General features: G+C 38.0%; 1 protein-coding gene across 1 annotated transcript in view; it reads left to right on the top strand.

Moving 5' to 3' along the window:
- The window catches only part of PLXNA4 (plexin A4), a 614,893-nt gene that overhangs the window by 460,930 nt on the left and 141,350 nt on the right, over positions 1–12,613 (top strand). The window lies entirely within an intron of this gene.

The raw sequence follows: 12,613 nt of genomic DNA, 5'->3' as shown, positions 1-12,613 counted from the left end.
TGATGATTGACCACAAGTTCTCAATGGGATTAAGATCTGGGGACTTTCCAGGCCATGGACCCAAAATCTTTATGTTTTGTTCCCTGAGCCATTTAGTTATCACATTTGCTTTATGGCAAGGTGCTCCATCATGCTGGAAAAGGCATTCTTGATCGCCAAACTGCTCTTGGACGGTTGAGAGAAGTTGCTCTTGGAGGACATTCTGGTACTATTCTTTATTCATGGCTGTGTTTTTGGGCAAGACTGTGAGAGAGCTGATTCCCTTGGCTGAGAAGCAACCCCACACATGAATAGTTTCAGGATGCTTTACAGTTGGCATGAGACAAGACTGGTGGTAGCGCTCACCTTGTCTTCTCCAAATAAGCTGTTTTCTAGATGTCCCAAACAATCGGAAAGGGGATTCATCAGAGAAAATGACTTTACCCCACTCCTCAGCAGTCCACTCCCTGTACCTTTTGCAGAATATCAGTCTGTCCCTGATGTTTTTCTGGAGAGAAGTGGCTTCTTTGCTGCCCTCCTTGAGATTAGGCCTTGCTACAAGAGTCTCCGCCACACAGTGCATGCAGATGCACTCACACCTGCCTGCTGCCACTCTTGAGCAAGCTCTGCACTGCTGGTTGCCCGATCCCGCAGCTGAAACACTTTTAAGAGAGGGTCCTGGGGCTTGCTGGTCTTTCTTGGGCGCCCTGGAGCCTTTTTGGCAACAATGGAACCTCTCTCCTTGAAGTTCTTGATGATGCGATAGATTGTGGTGCAATCTTTCTAGCTGCGATACTCTTCCCTGTTAGGCCATTTTTGTGCAGTGCAATGATGACTGCACGTGTTTCTTTAGAGATAACCATGGTTAACAGAAGAGAAACAATGATGCCAAGCACCAGCCTCCTTTTAAAGTGTCCAGTGGTGTCATTCTTACTTAATCATGACAGATTGATCTCCAGCCATGACTGTACACAGATAAAATCATTGTCAGACCAGAAGAGAAAAAATACTCCTCTATTAACCGTATTAGAATATTCTCAGGCGAATTAGATTTGGTTTTCTGGCACCCATTAGGGGCATGCACTCTACTAGTGTCCCTAAGGGCCCTATTCCACGGGACGATTATCGTTCAGATTATCTCTAAGTTGTTTGAATCAGTTAACGATTAACGACCAAACGAGAAATCGTTTATCGTTTAAAAAGACCTGGACCTATTTTTATCTTAGCTCGTTCGGAAATCTTTTGCATTGAATAAGACTTTGTTCGGTCGTTCGCAGTAGTGACGAACGCAATAGCGACGACAAGACGACCGCAAAAACAATCATAAGTATCGATTATCGTTCCATATAAATGGGTGAACGATTTCAGGTCTTTCGTAATAGCGGTCGTTTGGATAGTTTATCGTTAACGATTATGCGAACGATAATCGTCCCGTGGAATAGGGCCCTTAGTTACAACATTGTTTCTTTGATCATTCATACACATCTCAGTGTATAGACTTTTTTCCAGGTTACATATCATTCACTGAGGGATGCAGTCATTGTACACACTTATTGGCACAGTCTATTTTCACCAGCAAACCTGTAAATAGTAAATCAGCTCATCTTCCCTACTACCACACATACTACTAATGAACAGAATTACAGTGAGTTTGTATATTTGTCTAGCTTGCTAAATATAAAGAAATCATTAATTAAAAATATTGGTCCAGATTTATCAAAGGGTGTAAATTATACACTGCTGTAAACTGCCCACAGCAACCAGTCACAGATTCTCTTTCATTTTACCAGAGCTGAAAGCTGCGCTGTGATTGGTTGCTGTGGGCAGCTTACACCAGTGTATAATTTACACCCTTTGATACATCTCCCCCATTGTCTTTTCATTTCTTTAATAAAGTTGTAAGTTTGTATTTTGATTGGTAGCAGTAAGGGGTGACACAGCCTCTCTGCTGCCACCAATGGTTGTGTCAGGGCCTGCAGGGCTATATTAGCCCTGGGCCAGGCAAAGCTACATTAGCAATACTAAACCTCCCTTAATGTTTATTTTAATTTATATTAGCATTAGACTATGCATTGGACTTGGGGAGGCTGTCTGTGTCAGTAGTGCTGTAGTCACTGCAGACCAAGTGGTGATCTTTATTTTCTCTGCTTCACTATGCAGCAGCTGCAGCTCTACTGACACATGCTTCTTCTCCAAGCCTAATGTTAATTTTAATGCTAATATGCATCAAAGCAAACATTAGGGAAGGCTCAATATTCCTACTGCCACATGCAGCATTATTAACTATATGTAGCCGTGTCAAAACCAGGGCTTGTGTAGCTCTGCAGTTCCTGACACAGCCGTTGGTGGTAGTGGATGGGATATATAACTTTTTAAAATAAATGTAAAAAGAAATAATTTTTATTCACTGGAAAACCACTTTAACACCTGTGGCATCTAAGCGTCTTGCTACTTTTTGTTTATTTACTTATTTTAACTTTACATTATACTACTACGGCTACTCCTCAGCAGATCTTTGACACTGACGAAGGTAATGACAGTTCAGTTTTGGGGAGGGGGTAAATAACTTCAAGAATAAGGTATAGGACTGTATGCAGATGCAACATAAGTACATAGTATGAGATGAATAGTTTTAACCAGCATGAATACGCACTTGCTGCTACTTTGTTTTTTGTTTTTTCAAAATCTGTATATTATAAGTGTGATACAAAGAGTATAATAAGCATATAATGGGTATGAGGTACAACAGTCTTTATGTTTTAATTCATTATTAGGTTCAGTATGATCAACATATGTTTCCACCATTACCTTTCCTTGATTTAGTTAAAGGAATATTCTAGGTTAAAAAAGCTTATCTTATTAAAATGACTCAACCTCAATTCACAGGATAGAGAATAAGTGTCAGACCATGGGGTTGTCCAACTCCGAACATGCAACATTTGATTACCAGTGGCTGCAGAGAATGAGTGCAGCCATATGGAGTCCTGGAAGGCAGCCTTAAGGCCCTATTACACACACATTATCTGACAGATTATTGAAGCCAAAGCCAGGAATGGATTTGAAAATAAAAGAAATCTCAGGCTTTCCTTTATGACCTGTTCTCTGCTTATAGTCTGTTCCTGGCTTTGGCTTCAGTGATCTTTCACATAAATCTGTCTGTATAATAGGGCCTTTAGGGCTGCATCCAACCTTTAATTATTATAACTGGAACTGTGCCCTATTCATTGTGTATGAAGCTGCTAAAGATAGCAGAATGCAAAGCCCACCTTTCCCTTATCCTATGGATAGGGAATAAGTTATTTTAACTCAAAACACACCATTATAGATTTCAATTTTGTCATGATACAAATTCAATAGAATATTGCAACTTGCCAGCAAACCCCTCAACAGACTGCAATCCATGTTGTAACTATGGGTGACACTATATTGGGATACACAGAAAGGAAGGACACATCTGTACACTATGTTATTAATAGAAGAACAATGAACATAAATCAATGTTTAGTTTGTTTGTTTGTTTGTTTGTTTGTTTGTTTTTTCATGCATAAAAGCTAATTTGTTATTGCTTCCCATGGGCAACCATTGCCATTTTAAGCATTGTTAATAGACATAAAAGCAAATACATTCAAAGATTATTGATGGAAAATATAATGGTTTCAGTTCCACATACTGATATTAGACATGACAACAACCACAAGAAGTGCAGTTTAGTAATATGTTTTTTATTTACATGGATAGATTAAATATATCAATAAATAGATGCCCATTGTATTAAACACAATATAATTGAAGCATAGCACTATATGGTAACAGAAAAATAATAATAATAAAAGCTACATTTTAGTTCTCTACAGAATAAACTTAGAAAAGGAATCTGAAGTTATATCAGATGATAGAGGTCAAGGACTTTAACCATACTAGCAATCCATAGTCCAGTTACAGATCATCTTGCGTATTCAGACAAAAAAGCACTATCTACACTGCTCTGTTTGTCCATTTTATTATACTTTGAGCCTCTTCAATAATAGTGAGAATGAAGGGCTGCTAGAAGAAACCCCTCCATTACAGAGCCCTGTTGAGTTTCATTGAGGATAGTAAGAGGCTGATTAAAAGCCGCTCCTCATGTAAGGTATGACTGCAGACAAGCAGCCACGATTAATTTCTGTGCAGCCCGCTGAGACAGACAACACTCCTGCTGCTTTGTCCGTGGGACTATAGGAGGGACTTGCGCTCACATTGAACATGTAAAGGGGTCTCAAGGGCTTTATTGATATAAATCAAAAAAAGAACTTTTTGTACCTCTTGGACACAGCATCTTTCAATTGACGATGCCAACATACGGTGCATTATGAGCCATTAAATGGCTAATCCATATTGAAAGGATAAAGAATCAAAGGAAGTTGTAGAACAAAGACACAAACCTGTGGATGGAATAAGCCAGTCATAATGTATAATGGTGAACATTAAAGCTGGTAAAGGGATGCACGTGGCAAGAGGATTTAGTGAAGATGTCCTCATATGTTAAACTTTTAAAAGTGGAATCAGCTATATTGTGCCGCTTAAAATAATACAAAATAGCATTAAAGAAAACAGAGCTGTGAACATGAAAGAGTGCTGAACATGAAGACCTGTGAAGTCAGCCTCTTATACTCTGCTTTTATACTGGATGTTGAATAAACACTGTTTGCTTGAATGGAAAAGCACATTTAAGAAAGTGATTGTCGCTTTCTTAGAATAGAACATTATCTGGAGAAAGATTACAAGCAAAGGCTAGAATAAGGAAAAAGGATTTTCCAAAGATCTCTTATGTGCAGGGAAGTCTCTTTCTGGGCGAGAAAAGAACTTTTTGTGCAAAGAATAGCCACTGCTGGATTGTATTATTACCAAGTATACAGCACCTTTCAGGTCTGGATATTTTTAAGTATTACGGTCATTTGACATGTCATAGAGACATGTCAAGAGTTTTCATTGGTCAGGGTCTGGTTGTTCAGTCCCGATCACTACAACAAGCCAGGAGAATCACTTAGCAAAGCACTGATCTTCCAGCTCCACTGCAAGAGAGGAATTCTAAAGTAATCCTATGTAGCCTGTGTCTGGTGATAGGAAGGGGAGTGCAGTGAGTGGGGGGAAAAGGGCTCAGCTAAGGGCTTCTTCTAGTTCATTATAGCGATTACTTTGTGCCTGATTACCCAGACCCAACCAATCAAAACTTTGTAAATATGTCCATGACATGTCCAAATTTTTGTTTAATGACAAAAGTCTTTACGGCTTTGTTCACTGTATAGAATAGTTGTCCTCATTTATTACAACCTTCCATATAATGAACATGCTCTTTATTTACCACCTGCTTTTGCAAAATATAGACTTTTTTTTTCATCTGTTCACACATTTTATTTTATTTTACTGTGTATACTTTAGTCTCAAGCATTTATTTCATTTTTATGTATTTAAGTCACTATGCGACTGGTCATCATTGACCCCTTTTATCTTTGCTGGAACCACTGATTATTTTTTAAGACCTACATGGAAAGGTTGCCACAGTAATGTCTTATAGAAATTGTTAAATTGTTTACCTGTCAAGATGTCAAAATCCTATCTCTGTTTTTGACTGACTTTCAAATGAATTTGGACCTTGAATTTCCAAGCATCCCTTTGGTCACATTACAATATAGCCATTAAGCCTACTGTACTTGTAGTGCATGTCTATAAAGTAGCGTTTCCGAATATGACAGGCCAGATTTACTTTAAACTGACCGACAGGAGTATGTGTAAGACTGGTAGACTTGGTGACAGATGGAATTATGGAACCCACCAGCATTGATATACAGAATTCTGGGATGATCTTTTATCCCAACAATTTAGTACTCTACTTAGAAGACAATTCAACAGTAGTTAGGAAATAGTTGTTTAGGCATGGTAACACCCATGTAATCTCTCTTTCTTTCTTAATTTGAAACTTGAAAGCAATGGAGAACCTGCAGTATAGTTATTTATAAGCTCCACAGGACAAGGCCCAGCAGGAAATAAAATATTTCAAATTTAAACCATAAAGTTACTTGTTTGTGAATTTGCTCTGCAGCAATGGGAACTATTATTTTGTGATGCACTATAGGGGGCTACTTACCTGCTGACATGAAGCATAGCACATGACAATGAATGAAGTACTGTATATATCACATGCTGGATACACTTCCATTCAATTACTAGCTTTCATCTCTCCTAAAGCTCACACTTCCCATAAATCCCAGAGATTTTCTCTAGCAAGAGCTTCTAGTCATAACCTCCCATAGCTAAAGCAGGAGATTTGTGTGCAATCTATCAATATAATGATACTGTAAAGTTCAGGTACAGAGATAAAATATATGGTGCATTCTGCATTTGTTGGCCACTTGCATGTCCTAGCAGTTTGATTGCTTGTAACGGTTATGTAAATTTCATCAGGGAGTGAGACAAATATGCTTTGAAATTTATGGAGCTTGGAATTCTGCCTGGATTACATTGACCTGTTCTGCTTTACAACTTAATAACATCTCTGATACCATGCTTGTACATTTGTGTGTGGCTTTATGGCAATGGAAATTAATGGTGTCATAATGCAAACATCCAGGAAAAGGGATATTGCTGTTCCGTTTAATATAGTGTAGTATATATGAATGTAGTTGTATTTGCCATGCGGTAATAGAAACATTGCATTTTAATTGCCATACCTGAAAATAAACATCGCCTTGAGTGTTCACGTTCATTCCATTATTTGGTGCCTTGCAGAATTGATGCCAAGTATGGTAAATGTATTGGGACTAAGATTACTTTATGATTATGATAGGGAAAATCTACAATATATTTCTTGCTAATGGTGTGTTTGCACAGAGAGACTTATCTGACAGATTTTTGAAGCCAAAGCCAGTAACAGACTATAGACAGGGAACAGGTCATAAAGGAAAGATTGGGATCTCTCCTCTTTTCTACTATATTCCTGGCTTTGGCTTCAAAAATTTGCCAGATCAACCTCTCAGTGTAAACACAACATAAGGGTATGTTTATACATCAGACGTAAAATTCAGCATTTATTTTTATGGTAAAAAAAAAGTGAGGCTGAGCTTTGGGGTTTTGTCGTAGTGTTGGAGAGGTGTACTGCAAAACCTCCAAAGATTTGCATGAGGATTTTACCCATTAAATTGGATTTTGAATCCAATAATTTTAACATCATTGGAATAAATCTATTAATTTTAATATTAGTGGTGACATGGAGATGCTGGAAAATTGTAGCAGAGGTTGATGCTTGGTATAATATTCTTTGTGTAGTTAGATTTTTTTGTTCCTTTTATCCTATGAGTGCATACTGGTAATTTTCACTAAGTGACAAAAGTAATAAAACACAAAAAGTACTCTTTGCTCCACTGGCATATTATATATACTGTATGTACAAGTCATAGGTCTTCATCTCACCATCATTTTACAGCCCCAGGATTGTCCAATCTGTGGTTTGTGATCTGAAACAAATGAAGATATTGCAGCAGATGCTGACACATAGTAAACAAGGGATTGTGATAGATGTCTGTATAATTGCTATTAAAATGTAAGGAGGTGTGATTGGTTTCTGGAAGCTATGTGATGTTAATAGACTGAAGGTGTGTCAGCCTATAAACAGTGAGATAGTGAGATATGGGAAACAACCATTATACTCCCTGGAAGGCACTTTGTAAATTAGAATAAAACAACTAATTGTTTTCTTATTTTCCTGCAGATCCAACAATATAAACCAATTTTCAAAGGGTATAAAATGTAGATCTGTGTGTATTACACCGTATTCTAATTATCATAAGCTTTGAAGTGAAAGCTGAAGACATACCCCTAGCTCTCTACGAGTAAACGGGGCAGGGCCATAAATTTGTCATGCGGTAAATCATCTAAAGGAGTTACCCAAAAGATTTAATTAGAAGAACATTAGGTTAATCAGATAGGAACAAAATGAAAATGTACATTTTTAATGAAGTTCGCCTCTTCAATTATCTACCGCAAACTTCTTAAGAGTTTCAGTCATTTCTCTATTCATGCCAATGTGGTTTGTTTGCAATCAAAGCACGCTAATGAAATTGATACAAGTGGAGCTCTATCAGGACAGATTTCCATGTGGATAACTATAGAACCACCAATTATTACATTATCCATTCAGTGTTATAGCAAGGCTTTACCCAGGGCAAAGATACAGCTCACTGCCCTAGCAATGTGCCTAAATATTCTGGCTTGAGCAATGTGGATTGTTAGCTCCTCCTGGCACACAGCAGCCTAGAAAATGTCCCTGCAGATATCTTTGGGTCTGTTATCAGTGTTGACTATTTCTCATTAAAATATTTATGTTCTCATATGTAAATATTTTCACTTAGTTATCCATAGTTTGAATAAAGTTATCGTGCAATATATAGTTATTATGCCCTTGCCATACCCTTTGCACCTCTGACTCCTCTGCGCATGACCCCTACTACTCCCTTTTTCAATACTGTCGCACTGTGACTCTATCTATCTATCTATCTATCTATCTATCTATCTCTATTAATACTGCTGCTGCTACCAGAATATCCTCAGCTCTGTTACATTTAAACCTTCTGACTACTTACCCCTGCTGATATGAATCCCCTGCTGCTTAGTGACTGTTTAACCTATTTTGGACTGTGTTGTATCCCCGTTATCACCAATAGGCTGCTGACCTATTGCACCAGCCCTAAGTCTGCATGTGTCCCCAATGTCTTGCACTCGGACTGTCTGGCCTGCCATTACCTACACTTGTGATATGTATAAAGCTAGTGGGCACCACTAATAATCATGGAGTGCTAAACCAATGCATATAAGTAGTACATCAACCTCTCAAAGAAAAAAAGAATATGCACAAAAAATGGTAGCACATCACGAAAATCTATTATAACACTGACATAGATACAAAAATACCACATAAATATATGAATGTACAGGAGTAGTAAAATGAGGGAGACAACACCCCAAATACTGCTCTTCATTAAAAACACTAAAATGTCACCATAAGTCCTGCTGGTGTTCCAGCCAGGACTAATCTACCACTCTGACTCTGGACTGTATGTATAATAACAGAAATCCAACATCTCTACCTAGACAGAGACCCGGTAAAACAAAATATAACCACAAATGATGGAGAATAGAAAAAAATAAGAAAAGATGACCATATGCAGTCCAACAGAATGAGAGTCAGATGGGATGTATGCTATGGGCTGCCCAGACGATCTAGCGATCATCTGGGCAGCCACTCCTGCACCTCCCTGCGGCCCCTCCTGCGCTCACCCGCTCGCTGCAGCCGTGTGGAATAGCGGTGGCAGCGATTGGGGAACGGGGAGCAAACGAGCGCTAATAGCGCTTGTTTGCTCCTGTCAGTCGGCCCATGGAATAGGGCTTTAGGAAGCATTGGTTCATATCACACTGTGTTCTAATGATACTGTGTTATGTTGCAATCCAGCTGGGTAGTTTCCAAACCCAGTAGAAAAATACAGTCTTAAATACAACCACTGACAAGCTCATTAAATCTAGGTGTGTCTTTTGCAGTCAGAAAAATGAAGTCATTGTCTGATTATAGCAGTTCCATTCCACCTGACAATCACACTAAATAATCAACCTGTGCTTTACCTAGTCTATTTTTCTTTCCCTAAATCCTCTCATATGTCAAACCCTAAATCTACAATACCAACAACTTTGGAAATATCATCATATAACTGAAAAGCAAGTTGCAGAGACTTGTATACTGAACTGTCATAACCTCATAAACAAATAATATTACTTTTTTAATTATGGCCACAGTACAGTTTGTGAGCAGCTGTGCTTTAAATATTACAAAATAGGCACTTTTCTAATTATGAACAAAAAGACTACTCTCATTGTTACCTCCCCCCGCTTAGCTCCTGAAATTGCCTTTCAGAAAAAGAATTTCTTTAAGGTTTATGATTTTTTTTTATTTCAAAGGTTAAAAAAGAAGTAACCTTTTTTGCTTAAGTTTAAAGAATTGGCTCAAAGGATCCATCAATAAAGGAGAGCAAAGCCTTGTAGGAAAAAAAGCTTTTACTCCAGGAATATTGAGCTCTAATCATGACTGAGAGCTTGGCCATCACCTGACTTCCTGCCAGCTTTCTATTTCTTTCCCTTAAATTGCTCTCAGAGGATACAAGACCAGGTTGGTTCAATATCACGGACTTCTGTTAGAACATATCAACAAAGAGCTACATTTCAAGCAAATTAAATAATGTTTAGGAGAAGCCAGATCAGAATGTGCACTCACAAGCTGTGAGGTTGAGAATTACATTTAAATTGAAAAGTTATGTGGGTACATGGTAAGAATGTACAGCTAATGTGCGGACTCATTAGGTTGCACAGCTTTCCAATATAACGTCCCCTGACATTCAGATAAACTTGGTGCACCGGTTGGTTTCTGGTCTCTTTTGTGACATGAATACTAATGTTTATCCTGAGTTCCTCATTAGGTGTTTGTTTAACCAGCAAGTCAATGAAACCAAAGAAATTGTAGTTTAATACAGTACTCTTTCAGATTTTTTTTATTATTGCAAAACAACTGTTGGCTATGTTCAGCCGATGCTGCCCATAATTTATTGCCTTTAAGAGGGCTTGAGGTTGTCTACCAACATCTACTGTCTGACAAAAAAGAAAGTCACAAAGACAAGATTTTTTTTTCCTGTTGGTAAGAAAATCCAGATGTGTTATCAGCTTTTTGTATGGCTAAGTTATATGTGCACTACATTGGCCAGTAGAGATGAGCAAATGACTTGGAAAGTCGTTTCACAAGGTTCGCGAATATTCACATAAATTTGCGAACATTCACAAATTGTATGTAATAATAATAATAATGATAATAATAATAACAACCCACGCAAACACGGAGAGAACATACAAACTCTTTGCAGATGTTGTCCTTGGTGGAATTTGAACCCAGGACTCCAGCGCTGCATGGCTACAGTGCTAACCACTGAGCCACCGTGCTGCCACTAATAAAAGTGGCGAGCGAACATGTTCATAAATATTTGTATGTTTGTACGAAAATGCCTATAATTGATCGTGTTCGCTGATACAAACAATTTGTTAGATGATTGGAATGGTTATAACAATCATTTTCGAACATGCAAACGTTTATCTCATGATGTACACAACTGTGTAGTGTTAGCAACTGCGTAATGTTAGCAACTGCGTAATATTCGCAACTGCATAATGTTCACAACTGCATAAGTATAAGCTAACATGTGCTGTCACTATTGCGGCGGCCATGTTTAGCGAATTTGTAAAGCCAATCGGGCAAATTTGTGAATCGCAATGAGACGAATTACACGCCCGATTCGCTATAAATCGGAATTCGTCATATTTACTTCGCTCATCTCTAGTGGCCAGCATATTTGGGTAAACATAATCCACTTGCTTTTATAGCAGTAACAAAAACAATGGGGGAAATTTATCAAACATGGTGTACAGTAAAACTGGCTCAGTTGCCCCTAGAAACCAATCAGCTTCCACCTTTTATTTTCCAAAGAGTCTGTGAGAAAAGAAAGGTGGAATCTGATTGGTTGCTAGGGGCAACTGAGCCAGTTTCACTTTACACCATGTTTGATAAATCTCCCCCAATATGACTAAATATAATTTCTCACTTTGGACATCATTCTTCACAATCTAGCTTACAAATGTAATTCTACAATCTAAAGTCCCTTTTACAAGGGACGATTATCAGCAAGGAGCTTTGCTGGAAAAAAGGCCCATGTAAAAGTGTTATCCACCAGCTGAGGAACCGGAAAACAACTGATCCTCAACTGATCACATCTTTTGTGCCATGATAAAATATACTGCTATCGCCTCGACATTTCCCAGTGTAAACAGGGGATGTGTGGCTAATAGCAATACATTTCAATGGCCACACAAACGATACAGTGATCATTTGTGTGGTCCAGCTGTGCGTTTGTGTCTTCTGAAGGCACTGCAAACCAGTGCCGCCATTTATGGCCGACAAATGTTACAAAGCCAATTAACCTATTATATTTTTGGGTTGTAGAAATAAATTGGAGTAAATGAAGGGAACCCACACAAACACAGAGAGAACATAAAAACTACAGGCACATGATGATTTGAACCTGTTTTTTGCCTCTTTAAATGTGATATGTTTACTCTTACGGCTTCTGGATTGCATTGTCAGTAGGAATAGTGCATAGTAAAATTCAGCTTTGTTCCATATTTTTTCCTAGATAAATGTCTTTTTACAAAATTAACTTCAGCCTGTAATATTTTAATGCTTTTATGACTTACTTTGCTATTACTGTGGTGTAATGGTAGTTTATGTTAAATACATTCTCCTACGGTATAATGTTTCATTTAGACTGTTTAATTACATCTTCCATAGGTAAAAGAGATTTGAATGGTCCGGCTACATGTGTGAAACTGGTATAATTGTTGCACTGAGAGTTCCAATTACCTTCTCGATTTGCTTGTTATAATTGTTTTCCATGAGGGATGAACCTCTAATCATAATGCTGCAAACACCTCGATTGAATATAGCAGCATATATATTATAGTTCAAGATGTGATGGGAGATATATGAACTATGAAAAATGGAAGAATGTAAATT

The sequence above is a fragment of the Dendropsophus ebraccatus genome, chromosome 1 (genome assembly GCF_027789765.1).
Source record: "Dendropsophus ebraccatus isolate aDenEbr1 chromosome 1, aDenEbr1.pat, whole genome shotgun sequence".
Taxonomy (NCBI): domain Eukaryota; kingdom Metazoa; phylum Chordata; class Amphibia; order Anura; family Hylidae; genus Dendropsophus; species Dendropsophus ebraccatus.
The sequence above is the reverse complement of the archived record's forward strand: the minus strand, read 5'-3'. Positions and strand labels throughout refer to the sequence as shown.